Here is a 14,645-nt window from a genome sequence, read left to right as displayed (position 1 = left end):
TTGCTGTAAATTCATCTCCTTCCTCTGTTTCTCTTTCTGTCTCTTCACTTTATACTCCATCTATCTTTCCCTCATGCAGTAGTAAAAAAGGTTCTTTGCACACCTCTCCAATCAGGAAGCGCTCAACATGTTCCCGTCCATGCTCATCTATTATTGGTGCAGCATGAGTGGAGCAGGAAGGATTTCCCCATTCTGCCCAGACTACCCTCCCAGGGTATATCCATGGGCAAATATACCCATTTCCTCCACTCATGCTGTCATACTTTTGAAAAATGTCTCCACTGTGTAATACCTTTATTTTTGTTCAGTTTTCAAATCGGTAGCAGCAGGTAAAACGCGCCGATGCAGACGGAAAATGTTCTTTTTTGTACTCGGGCGATGGTTTGTCTGCTCGCTCTATAAGTATAGGTTGAGCCTTGGAGCATTTCCTAAAGTGGAGCCTGCAGTATCTTTTTAAGTGTCCTTTATGTGGAGAGGAATCATAGTGTTTTAGACCTTCACCACACTTACACACTCACGGACACACACTCCACCACGACTACCATCGGCATTAAGACCAATCACCAACCCTGCTTTCAAAATGCTGTTTCTTCTTCTTCTTCTTTTCCTCTCTCTAACTTCTTTCAAATGACTGTAATTCATAGCCAAACCACACTATGCTGGTTTTGATCGTTCTCTCAGGGGCTGGGGGTGGGGAAGAAGAAGAAGAGAGAAAGAAGAGGAGGAAAAGAGGGGAAAAAGCCAACCACCACTGACCTAAATGTGGCTCTCATTAAGATGGCCTGCACACGAGGAGAGGAGAATTACGAGCCAAGAAATGTCCTCTTTCTTCCCCCCCCCCTATTTTTTACACTTTCATAGTGTATAGGTCTTTTTTTGCTGCTCCCTTCCATTGCCTCTCTGTCTTCTATTTTCCCTCTTTGTCCTTATCCTTTTATTTATTCTTTACGTCTCCAATTTCACCCCCCCCCCAACCCCCATATTTTTCTTCCCCTCCTCTTTTCTATTTTCCTTCTATTTCTTGTCTGAAGAGGCCCAGTGTTTATGTATAAAAGTAACAACATGGGGATATTTGCAGCTTTCTATGGAGGAAAACAAGGTCACGGCTCAGAAATACAAAAAGAATAGAAAAGAACACCTCCTTTGCTGAGGCTGAAGATTGCCATGCATCACATTTCTGTTGTTTTCTCAAATTGAGGTTGTAACTTTTTATAATTTTACCTGCTTCCTAATTCAATACTGGCCCTGGAATGTGATTTACCATTAACATGAATATTAAAGTTGCCTGACCTACTTTATTTCAGCCTCCAGTGCAAAAAAATCTATACAAAACAACAGTCAAATAATGAAACCGGCGACTTTGTGGTCCCCCGCCTCTAAGCCCGAAATAATAACGTGAGGAGCAGAAAGCAAGACGGAGAAAAGCAAATAATAAAAGGGCCATAACAATCTCAGCCTCTGCTTGAAGTCTTATAAGGTCCTGGCAGACAGAGAATACCCAAACAGACTATTAACATTAGAGAATGATGCTGGAGCAACAAAAGAAACGTGGCTTTGTCCTTTGTTACTCAGTGGAATGGAAATGGATGGTGGATGGGCGTCTTGTGTTGCACTCTGATGTATGGATACACATTAACCAAGAACATAAACAGGGCGCTGTCCTTAGTGAAATATCTAATGTACCATAGCTATTGCATCTGGAGATGGTATCCATAAATTAGTGTGAGTCTCTCTCTCTCTCTCTCTCTCTCTCTCTCTCTCTCTCTCTCTCTCTCTCTCTCTCTCTCTCTCTCTCTCTCTCTCTCTCTCTCTCTCTCTCTCTCTCTCTCTCTCCATCTCTCTCTCTCTCTCTCTCTCTCTCTCTTGCCATGGAGATGAATAAGTCTTTGTGCTCAGTCAGGGTCAGAGTCAGAGTCAGGAAAGAGCTCAGCATCAAGGAGTAATAAACATTCATAATGTATTTTGCATGGCATCCACACGCCGCCTGCAACGCATGACTCTTTTATTATTATTAATATACTGGTGGCTTTCTATAATTAAATACATTGATTGTTTGGAGTATTAAAGGGGCCCTATTCTGCTGATGTTCAGGTGTATATCAGTATGTAGTGTTTCTACTTTAAAGAGTCCTCTCCTGCTGATGTTCAGGTGTCTATCAGTATGTATCTCTACTTTAAAGAGTCCTCTCCTGTTGATGTTCAGGTGTATATCAGTATGTAGTGTCTCTACTTTAAAGAGTCCTCTCCTGCTGATGTTCAGGTGTATATCAGTATGTAGTGTCTCTACTTTAAAGAGTCCTCTCCTGCTGATGTTCAGGTGTATATCAGTATGTAGTGTCTCTACTTTAAAGAGTCCTCTCCTGCTGATGTTCAGGTGTCTATCAGTATGTAGTGTCTCTACTTTAAAGAGTCCTCTCCTGCTGATGTTCAGGTGTATATCAGTATGTAGTGTCTCTACTTTAAAGGGTCCTCTCCTGCTGATGTTCAGGTGTATATCAGTATGTAGTGTCTCTACTTTAAAGAGTCCTCTCCTGCTGATGTTCAGGTGTATATCAGTATGTAGTGTCTCTACTTTAAAGGGTCCTCTCCTGCTGATGTTCAGGTGTATATCAGTATGTAGTGTCTCTACTGTGACATGTCTCCATGCTTTAATGTTCAAAAGCTCTTTATTTTTCTCATACTGCCTGTGCTGCAGCACCTCTTTTCACCCTCTGTCTGAAACCAGAGCCCAGTCTGCTCTGATTGGTTAGCTGGCCGGCTCTGTTGGGATTGGTCAACCGCTTAGAGATGTCCCGCCCCTTAGCCTTTAACGTACAATGTGTTGAAGCGCTAGTCAATACTAGCAAGTGTTACATAGTGATGTCACTATAGTCCAGAGGTCAAATGAGTCAAATGGAGGCGTGTGGGAGAGAAACTCCCTCTGGATGGAACACAGGAATTTTAGCATTTGCACACCATTTACATGCACAAAAAAGACAACCAAGAGGCATAATTGGCCCCTTTACATGTCAGCAAAAATGGCAATCACATGTTTCCACATTTTTAAATGTGTCGTTATGACAAAAGCCAACAATTCAGTTTCCTGTTACAGAAGACTAAAAAAAATGAAAATATTCACATCTTAAAGGTCCCATGTCATGGCCATTTCTACTGATCATAATTCCATTGTTGAGGTCTACTAGAATAGATTTACATTGTTCAATGTTCCAAACTCTCATTGGTTTCTCATACAGCATCTCTGTATAGTATGTGTATTCACTCTCTGTCCTAAACGGCTTGTTGGAGCTCCTGCCCCCCCCCCTCCCTGTGAGCCCACTGTGCTCTGATTGGTCAGCTCGCCCACTCTGTTCTGATGAGTCCACCACCGTTACAGCGGAACATCAGTGATTATGTGTTACAATGGCGTTAGTATTTTTTGGATGGTAAATCCATTATTGTTGTTTGTTTGCTAATCTCAGAAAACTATTTCAGATTGTTTACATTTTAAGTTTAAAATATCCTGTCTTACTGATATACCGAAACAATCAACTCAACCATTTTAACCAAAGAATGCGCAGGAAACGTTTTGTAAACACTTCTCAGGTGTGTGTGTGTCAGTGGTGTCAAGTTAAGAACGGGCTGGGTCTTTTACATTTTGTAGATCACTCCACTTAAATATACAATATGGTTGTGGAGCTGTGAACTAGGGGCCTTGTTTTGTCCATGGGGCTTTTTAACATCAACTGTTGCTTTTCAAACTACTTAGCAGAGTCAATTCCAGTACACGTCAGCTTTAATAACCATTGTCTGGGCCATGTGCCACAGCAAATCAGATTATATCATGAGGACAAGCAGGCTTAAGTGGAGCGGAGAACAACAACAAGCATGGCCGAGGCTATAGAGGACCTGCTCATGGAGAAATGGAATAACATTTTTCTGCAATTCCAAGCAAGAAAAACAACTCCGTTTACTTCCATCTGCTTATCAGGGCCTGAATTCCGAGAGCATCCGAGTCTGCATTATATATGCAACCCTTTCTATTGGCGCGTTTCCACTACAGTGCGGAGCACGGTTTAAGAGGGCTGTGACGTCAGCGGCCCGTCTTTGGTTGCGTTTCCACTTGGCCTAGTACCGGCCGGCGGGTCCTAATTCACAGTTTTTCTGGCCTCATAAAATCGTGGGTCTAGGGCCAGAGACAACGAGGCTGAGTCGGGCTGAGTATGCTAAACTAGAGAGAGAATCGCTGGCAAGGGGGCTACAACTACAACAAGATGGACATATTTGACCGTGATTTAATTGTAATATACGTTTCAAAATGATGCCGAAGTAACAACATACTGATACCGGTTAGTAAAAACCATGAATTAATGCTTTGTCAAGTCTGCAGACAGACGGCAGGCGAAAAACCTTTTAAAATGCGTGTTTTCTAAATGGAGATTGGCTAAGCTAACGCAGTATATGCTCCGACCGTCCACACTCACAACAACGGCCTATACAGACATAAATAAAGCAGCGACTGTATTCGCCATGACACAGGCAGTCTGTGGTTTGTACTTGTTTAACTTTTGTCTAGTTTCTGAACATATATGAGGAGCTGTGAGCTCTGAGTGCTAACAGCTAACGGCTGTGTTGTTTTTCTGGGGTTCTCATTGAAGATGACGTCACGGCTCCGCCTACACTGCGTTACTATAGATACTACCCCAGTTCCTAAACTGTAATGGAAATGCGCCATAAAGTGAGCCAGTCCTAACGAGGCCTAGCCATACCGAGCGAGGCCGAGCGAGGCCGTGTAGTGGAAACGCGCCATAAGAGATCAAATGATGGGGAGATCATTACAAGTCAAATGGAAGGGGAACCAACATGTCTTGTTGAATCCCATCTTTTCTGAACAAGGCAATACACACAAATACTATGATAAGATTTGTTGGGTTGGTAGGCACTCCAGATACCAAATTATATTCGCACACGCACTGAATTAAGATTTTCGTTATATCTCGACTTTGACAGATGACATTCCTAACTTAACATACTCTACCTGAACAAAATGCATTGCAAGAAAAACAATAATGCTAATAATGCTCATGCACATTTACACATATTAAGTGGGGTATACTTTTTACAAACACCATACTAATGGGGTAATTTAATGTGCAGTAAATCCTGCCGTAAATGTGTTTATAAAAACGATGCTGACCTTGAAAGACAGCCAAGACTTAAACTCCTTCTCTTTATAGCAGCTGCTTCTCTGCCGAGAGATTCTTGGATGGGAGTTCCGTATCTATAAACCTTCTCAGAATCAGAATGTATTCAGGCGGCTGAGAGGTTCTGTTATTGACTCTCTGTATAATGTTCAGCAATTATAATGACCCATATCAAAGAGAAAACACGCAGGCCCAGATTTGATATTATAATGGTCAAAATCCACTGTTGAGACAGAGGTCACATCGCCAGAGGTCAGAAACACATTTGTTGGTTTGGTTATTTGTTCTCTGAACCTTCACTGGGTTTTCTATTCACATCTTTGTCGTTTTTCCTCACAATAGAAATATACATAATGACACAATTTATCAGGTGAGGGTAATCCCAATATTGTCAGATGTTAGTAAAGTAAAAAAAATGATGGTTTAATGCAGCACATATGTCAAAAATAATCATCTAAAAAGTAGTGTAGCCTCCCGACATCTTTCTACACTATCCGATAACATTGACACATAAGGGGATAAAGCTCCTCTGGTAAAGCACAATTCATACAACAATGAACTTCATCCCATGATGTTGTATTTAAAATCCTTTTTTAATTAGTTTTCCAGGATTCCTTTAATAATCATGAATCACTACTTTTATTTTTTTAACGTTCAAGCTACAAGCAATAATTTGAAAGAAATTGCAGAGCTCCTTTGAGCCTTACTAAACGTTCTCCTGAAAAACACACACTGCCACAAATGAACAACTCCAATGGGGCGAACAGATCTGATCGAGTGTGAATTTTTGTTGCACGGCTAAATTGGAATACTAAATCCATTTTCATCTTCTCTGTCTACCAAGTGTCTGTCCGAGAACTGTTGCATTGGTTTAAACAAGGTCCGGAGGTTCACTGTAAAAATGTATTTTGTTACAATTACAAGTTACAACGTAATCTAAGTAACACAAAAGTAATTGAACCTGATTGCTTTACGTTACTTTTGGATGACCTCAATACAAAAGTAAAGAAATATCAACAAGCTGTTATGTAAGAACAGAACAATGTGTCATCTTAAATGAAGGCAAGGCCTACAGAATACTATAATTAACAAATGCTGTTTTAGTTTAAAACTTTAATTAAAAGTAAACACAGTTTTTAGGTTTCATAAATCAAACTAAATATAATAAAAAGAATGAAAGTAGTTAAAATGAAAACGAAAAAGACATTTCTGGCAGTACGGCTATTTATAATATATATAAAAATAGCACTAATCTGATTACATCCGTTTTTGTAACTGTAGGTAAATACAGTTAAACATCTTTGTATCCTGATTCCGTAGACCCGTTACATGCAATACGTTACTCCCCAAGCCTGGGTTTAAAGATATAGAAACAAACCAGGTTTTTTTTTTTACTTACGGTCCAGACCTTCTCCAGTGCTGGCACAGTGCTTAAACGAAATGTGGAGATGGGTCTGGCCGTACGAGGCGAGGGCCTGTTGGACATCAAGTTCAGTTAGTGAGCTGAGGGTTGTGTCCATTTGGACGTGGTACAAAGTGACTGGGATGGAGGTGGAGCCTGACTTCCTGGTGGCCCCAAAAGCAATCTGCGATGGGTTCCTCGCCTCTACTTGCCACTATGTCAGCAACTGGGAATTGTGCCTGCCAGTCTCCGATAAGGGCTCGAGCTGACTCTTTAACCACGCCAGTACTCATTACCTCATGCTAGATCAAATCCCCAAGGGGCTTCAGCTCTGCTCTGATTCCCTCTTTACAGCCCTCCGGCGACTCATTTAGAAATCAAAGTGGTAAGGCTCACCTGTGAACTAAAGCTGGAGGGACAGCAGGTGGAAGGATGGATAGAAACCCGTCCTGTCTTCACTCGTCCAGTATCTCTTATTTAGCTTTTTGCATATGCTCCCTCACAGCAATTCAGCTCTTTTGGTATAATAAGGGCTACTAGAGAGCACTCCAGACGGTTTCAAAATTCCATATGGCACCTCTTGCCTTGGAAACTTGACCCAGCTTTAAAGCTATATCTACACGCTGTAGGTCATCTCTGTATAATACACCATAGATCAATTGTATTATACACTTCCAACTTCTGGAGGAAGATATTAAGCCTAGTGAAGATGTCAAGAAAATGTTATATTTCCCTTGGGGAGAAGAATGTTTCAGCACAATGATTGAGTCATTTTTTGTACTGCCTCTAACAAGCGACTTTGGCTACAGCACACTGTATCAGTTCTAACTAAATGCACTGCTTAACATGGAGTCACTTTGCTGTGTGTAATGAGAAAGTGGTTTCTCAAAGTGATTAACCGGGGGTCTCTCTAGAAGTTTCTTCCTTTTCCTTATAGCCAAAGTCAAACCCAAGAACTACGTAAGGGCAGATCCAATTAATATAAAGTCTAATGGGGCCAGGGTATTGCCCCTTCTTATTGCAATGGGTCTGAGATATGCGTGTTGATATGTGCATCACCCATGTGGAGCAGTTTTTGTCAAATGTATACACCATTTACCTCAGCACCAAACAGCCAACTGACACAGTTGGAGGCTGGTGAACATAGTGGAGTTGTTGGAGACCAAACCAGAGCTGAAAGGACTGTGAACAATTGAATGTCAATCATCAAAATGGATCCAAATGTTACGTTGTTTGTTGGATTTGTAAATAGGTTTGTTTAGATGAGCACATATTGACACACATAACTCAGACCCATTGCAATAAAAAGGGGCAATATCCTGGCCCGACGTAGGTCCTTGGTTTTTTAAACCAAATTAATGCAAATTACAATGATATTAGCAATGTCCAAGAAAAAACATTTGTGGTGTCATCATTCATGAAAGTTAATTCACAAAATTGTTTTGCACTGTTTTCCTCAACCCTTTATTGTGCTAAGAAACTGTGGTTAGAAAGGGTTTTGACCATGTACTCAAATGACCCATTACTCCCATTACTCTCTAAACAGCAACTGCTATTAAGTTTAAACGACAATTGAAAATATATTTTCCTGGACATGTTTTGAAAACCTGGAGTTTACAGGCAAACAAACTTAATTTAACAAACTGTGTGAGCATCTCTGTACAGTTCAGTACAACTGACAATTGCAGGTCCACCTTCCTGAAAGTGGGGCAGTCCTGAAAGCATGTACATGGCATCCCTGCCTCAGACATGTAGGGCCTTTCTTATTTCTCTAATTTCCCCTCCTCGAATCCTCGGTCCTCCGGTAGTGACCCGGAAATGGTTTTCGGCGCGCCATGTTGAAGGACATCTCATTTCTCTAAATGCACATCGAGGACCAAGGATCGAGCATCGAGCGTCGAGGAGGCTCTCTGGAGGAGCTATAATCGAGGATACACTGATGGGTCCTCCGCAGATGCATTTCCAGCAACAGAGATGTTTCAAAGAGTCGTGACGCACGGCTGGACTGATCTCAGCCAACGACAGCTCTGCATGCATCCCCTGGATATTATTTTATTAACTGCTTTCATCGCGACGCGATGTTTACACTGAGAACAGCTGTGAGGTCCGTGCAGAAAGCAGAGCAGTGTGTATAATATATATCACTCAGTATATCAGGCCGACATTACTCTCTGTATTTGTATGCTTTAGTTTAGTACAGGGGTCTCCAACACGTCGATCGCAAGCCCTCAATAAGTAGCTCGCCAAGCAAATCCAAAATGTAAAAAATACACCAAAAATAAAGGAAATGTAATTAAAAGAATCTACCCTATGCATAAACGAAACCTCAATCATAGCGAACTCTATCTACTTACTACAACTCTATATCTATCTAACACCCCTCCTCCCCCCACCCCCACAAGTTTAAATGATTTGTTATTGGTTGTGATCATATTCTAAAGATGTTTGGATTATTGAAAAGTACACAGCTCCCTTTCATCTGAGTGTTGAGAGCTGTTTCCATAAATTCATTTTGTGCTCAAAGTGCACCAGATTGATGCTTTTCACTTCAACATTTAAAAAAACATCTTCCCGGGGGTGCATGCCCCCGGACCCCCCTAGAGGAGGTGAGGTCCACCCCCAAATAAAGCAGGTTAAAATTGAATTGAATACATTTTCTTTTAGTAAACACAGAAAACGGGTGGTCCTGCCTGACGCTCACCTTACTACTTCTCTGATGGCAGCCAGAGGATTGTTGACATCCACCTGGATTCATCTTCTTCTTATTCCTAGACACATGCATTTTCAAGCATTTGGACTACCTATTTTGTAAATGTATTATCTTTTTAATTTACACACAACATATATTGCACGTCTCTCCGATGTGAGGGTCCAAGGGCATCGTATTCATATTCTTTACAAACAGCACACAAGGGTTAAAGTTCAGCATATCACAATGTTAAAATGTGCTAAATATATACACTGCAAAAAACAATAAAAAGAGGAGTAAAAGTAGCTCACGACTTGTTTTATTTTTTGAAAGTAGCCCTCATCCTAAAAAAGGTTGGAGACCCCTGGTTTAGTAGATATCTACAAACAAAGAGTCGATATTTGTCTAAAACCATTTAGTGCTTCACATAATAAAATACACAACGGCTGTAGCCTGATATATATTATATGATATAGGAGCTGTAGGTGCGTGTGGTACAGTAGGGCTGTGCGATTATGGCAAAAATCATAATCACGATTATTTGGGTCAATAATTGATATCACGATTATTAAATACGATTATTCATTGACTTTGAAAAAATCCATTTATTGAACTTTAAAACAAATAAAAAGATACTGTTCAAATTATTATTTGTAACTGTTGATTACCCTGAACGTATAATTCAACTGAAAAACCAATACAAAAATAAATAAAATAAATGATACATTTAAATAAATAATATCAAAATAATAAATACCAATAAACAAGATCAACAAATATTTTGGAGCGCACTTCCCCAAGCTACTAAACATATATAAATATGATAAATACAAATAAATGAGACCAAAATTAATTAGATCAAATATGTTGCACTGTCACAACCTAGCAAAGCAAAATAATTGTTTTTTTCGATTATGTTGTTTTCGTAATTGTGGCAGGCCAAAATTGTAATTGCGATTAAAATACGATTAATTGCACAGCCCTATGGTACAGTGTGTGTGTGTGTGTGTGTGTGTGTGTGTGTGTGTGTGTGTGTGTGTGTGTGTGTGTGTGTGTGTGTGTGCGTGCGTGCGTGCGTGCGTGCGTGCGTGCGTGCGTGCGTGCGTGCGTGCGTGCGTGCGTGCGTGCGTGCGTGCGTGCGTGCGTGCGTGCGTGCGTGCGTGCGTGCGTGCGTGCGTGCGTGCGTGCGTGCGTGCGTCTGTGTGTAGATGCAGCGGACAGACAGGTCTCAGTTGGTTTGGTGTCCTCTGCTTACTTGTAATACTTGTAAATAAAACTTTTGGCCCGTAATTTCATTTCCTCATTGTAGCGACCAGAGAGGGGGGGGGGGATATATCCAGTCTCTGATAGTGTTACGTTATTATGAGAGTGCTCTCATACTTGTTTGATTCTGAAATTGTATATATTTATATAAATATATATATATACCTTTATATAAATATATGTGTGTGTATGTATCTGTAGCCTGTTGTCTCATTATACCGCACTGTGAATGAATTCAAAGTAAATATATAAGTCATCATGAACACAGTTCTGTCCATCAAACAGAGTGCTGTGCCTCCTGTCATCATTAATGGACGTCTCTTTAAAATGACCGCTCAGAGGAGAGGAGTTCTCATTTCTCTAACCGCCTGCTGCTTCCCCTCCTCTCTCCTCGGTTCCCCTCCTCGACTCCTCCACTCGCATCTCCTGTGGGCGGGACTAAGACACGAGGATAGGAGTCGAGGAGGGGAAATGAGTGAAATGAGAAAGGCCCGTAGTGACTATAACATAGGTCTGTCAATAAAGGGAATGAAAACCAAGCACCCGAGGTCTCAAACAGGTCCAGCATCAGCTTTCCAACCAAAGTCAGCCCAGCTTGCTGTCTGCTCACTTAACACTGCTGTTGGTTCAACTGAAAACGTGTCTATCAGGGTTGGGTAGCAGCTGGTCATGCAGTTCACTGTACGCAGCCCACGTTATTGATCACAAAATGTGTTCAAGGCAAAAGTATTGAGGTGTTTTAGGATAAAATAAAAATGCCAAAGTACAGCACGGATATTTTCATATTAGTCTGAATGCTGAATGTCGATGTCAAGTGCTCCTAAAAGGCTCTTTATTTTCAAATGGCTTCGGAGTAATGCTGTTTATGGCTTCAGGTGAATAATAAATAGGTAAACACAAGAGCTTTTCAGCAAAGATCAAATATAAAGGTTTTATAAAACATTTCTCCAATCAGCATTCATCCAGCCACCCACCTCCATTTCCAAACTCATTTCATGCTGCTGAAGATAAAGTAAGATGCTGAGCGCAGTGAGTGGGGAGCGTCTCACTTCTAAGCTGATAAATTAGCCTAACGGAGTGACTTCCTTAACTTCTTTCTTTATGGTCCTCAGGTAGCTTAGTGTGCACACAAGCAACACAAGTCTTCATAGAAGAGACCAGGCACTTTGGCCTTTTTTTTGTAATTTCACTTTTTCTCTTTTATTTGCAGGGTGCACACAATTTTCTGTTTAGGTCTTTACGACCTTGATTCACCATGGGGCTTCAATTTCTTAATTTCTTCTAGAAAGCTCTGAAGTGCAGAAGTGAACTGAATAAGACACTGGTTTTGACTGATAGTCACATTCGTTATTTAGTCCTGGTCCTTTTCCCAACCTCTCTAATTGGGTATTTTTCATGTGTTTGTAAGATATTTTCATTTTCCTTAAAAGAGGCAGCCTGCTGTAAAGTTGCTCAGTGAAATATGACGTGCGGAGCCACATCAGAGTGATACTTCCACGGGAGGAGGCAAGAAGAAATATGCTTTTCAGACTCCAAAATATTTGATTTATATGGAAATTATTTTGTAGAAAATTGTACTTCCAACCCCCCTGTTTTGAAGTAAAGTTGTTTTGAAGATTGAGTCTTGATCTTGAGTACAACGCTGGCATAATAAAGTGACTTTACAATGGACTGCATATCACAGAGCTGGTCACAACATCAGTTAAATGTCCTTTTATTGTAAACAATGTTAATATAAATACAATATGCTAATGATGAACAGAGATTAGTGTTTCATCTTTGTCCTTTGTGAGATTCAGAAACATGCAATGCCTTGACTTTTAGATTCCTATTTTCCTTTTAATGATTGTCGCGGAGGACTTCTAAAGCCTGATATATTCCAACTGAGTTGTGATGAGAAATGAAAGGCTCTTTATTTGATGGAATCCCCACTTAGCCGCCAGCTGTGTTTGATGTCATTTAAATGCCAAGGCAATGGTAATGGGTTGTGTATCTGATGGCAAATTAGTAAGGAGAGCAAAGTTATATCTATAATCATTTAAAAATCTAATTTGTTAAATATGCAGTGCAGTCATTGTACCAGAGATCAATCTGTCTGCGGTAGGAAGGTGGAGTTGCATTTGAAGAAAATAATTGTTGAAATAATCTAAGTCAATAACCTAAAAAATGACTCAAAGAGCTTTACTGCAATCAGAACTAATAATACAAGAAGAAAATGATCAGAATCGGTGGTCCTGTTTCCTCAACAACTAAGAAATAGAAATGGTTTGTAGATGTCTTGAGCAGTCAGGAAAGAGAGAGACTGTTTCAGCAACAGAAGAGGGTATGTGAGGAGGTTTACCAGCTGGTTTTGGTGATTTTCACAACTGAGTTACTTCTCTCATCCAATATGTTCAAAATCATATCGATAAAAACAATTCACTCGGAACATGTGTTCCATTGCATTGTGTTTTTCAAGTCCAGATGTTCTACTACTATGTATTTTATATGTGGTCCATTTTCTTGCTTTGACCTTGCTTGAGCAGATATCTTTGACCTCTATGTGTTGGGTTCCAAATTCCCAGAGTTTGCATTGAAGGCCTCCGGTTTTCTCCCACAGTCCAAAGACATGCAGATCACATACATTTGGTTCTCTGGGTATATACATAGTCGGTTTCCCCTTTGCTAGACTTGTGTCTTGTCCTATACGAACTGTGATTGGCTCCAGATTCCTCTGACTGCAGATTTCTCTGATTGATAATGGAATTAATGGAATTTAGCGGACAGTCCATGATATGTCTATACAGTGAAATATTCTCAGAGCATTGCAAATAGAGTTGAATAATGTTTGGTCCTGAACTGATGCAGAAGACACATTTCCTTCCAAACTAAGTCTAATGGATAAAGGATCCTGAGTCGTGGCTGTCCCTGGTGGTCCTGCCTGACGCTCACCTTACTACTTCTCTGATGGCAGCCAGAGGATTGTTGACATCCACCTGGATTCATCTTCTTCTTATTCCTAGACACATGCATTTTCAAGCATTTGGACTACCTATTTTGTAAATGTATTATCTTTTTAATTTACACACAACATATATTGCACGTCTCTCCGATGTGAGGGTCCAAGGGCATCGTATTCATAATCTTTACAAACTGTGAAGTCCACTGAGACAAATGTAAAATGTGTGATATATATATATATATGTATATAAATACACTTTGATTGATTGATTGAATGGATTAATATTCGTGATGATTGGCATCTAGCTAAAGGCGTAATCATATTGTCAACAACGGAGACACGTGCCCCAAGTCAACACACAAAACCACAAATATTCAAGACATTGTTTACCAGGAGCAGTCAGCGGCTGGAGGTGAGAGAGAACATGTGTACAGTTCATCAGTTGCTACTGGATGCCTCACCACAATGTAGCAATTGAATTCAGCCATATTGGCTGTGAGAAATTGCTACTGTTGTTTGTAACTATTATATGGTGCTGGCTTTGTTGTGAAGCCTTGAGAGCGCTCCCCAGGTGGCACCTTATATTACTGTCCAGAAAGAGAGCACATCAGAAAGGCTTTTTCACATCTTACTCAAAGAATTACCTTTAATTGTAAATTGCTCTCTCCAAAAGGCAAGGAGCGGTGGATGAGTCAGTCTTCCAGCTCTGGAGGTAATTTCTCTGGCAGTCATGTCCTGCTGCAGCTTTGTTAAAGGGAACGGACTGCAGTTATGTACAGACACAGGAAGAGCAGAGGCCAACAAAGGACTTACTGAACAAAGAAAAACGTATTGTGAATTTCTTTTACAGAAAACTATTCTAATCTTCATTCCATCTGAGCTTTCTGTGGATTTAATCAGCGATAAATTCTCTTTGGGGGCAGCTTGCAGGGACATGTCCCTGAACTCTCCTTTCCTCAATCACTGATTGTGGCTTATGTATTCCCGTCCTCTGCAACAATGTCAACTACATGACAAAAAGGGGCTAAGAAAAGGAGATAGAAATGTAACATGTTTAACAAATAATGTTCATTACAAATTGAAATGATAAGATTCCATTGTTTTACAAAAGGCATAGCAAATCAAAGAGAAACATTTACAAATGAAACCTCGCCCAGGATTTTTATAAGAA

At 40.4% G+C, this 14,645-nt stretch overlaps 1 protein-coding gene across 2 annotated transcripts in view; it reads left to right on the top strand.

Moving 5' to 3' along the window:
• adam19a (ADAM metallopeptidase domain 19a) overlaps nucleotides 1-14,645 on the top strand; it is a 216,697-nt gene that overhangs the window by 78,678 nt on the left and 123,374 nt on the right. The gene's annotated exons all lie outside the window — the stretch shown is intronic.

This window comes from Trematomus bernacchii, unplaced genomic scaffold (assembly GCF_902827165.1).
Source record: "Trematomus bernacchii unplaced genomic scaffold, fTreBer1.1, whole genome shotgun sequence".
NCBI classification, from domain to species: Eukaryota; Metazoa; Chordata; class Actinopteri; order Perciformes; family Nototheniidae; genus Trematomus; species Trematomus bernacchii.
This window is presented reverse-complemented; position numbering and strand designations above follow the sequence as displayed.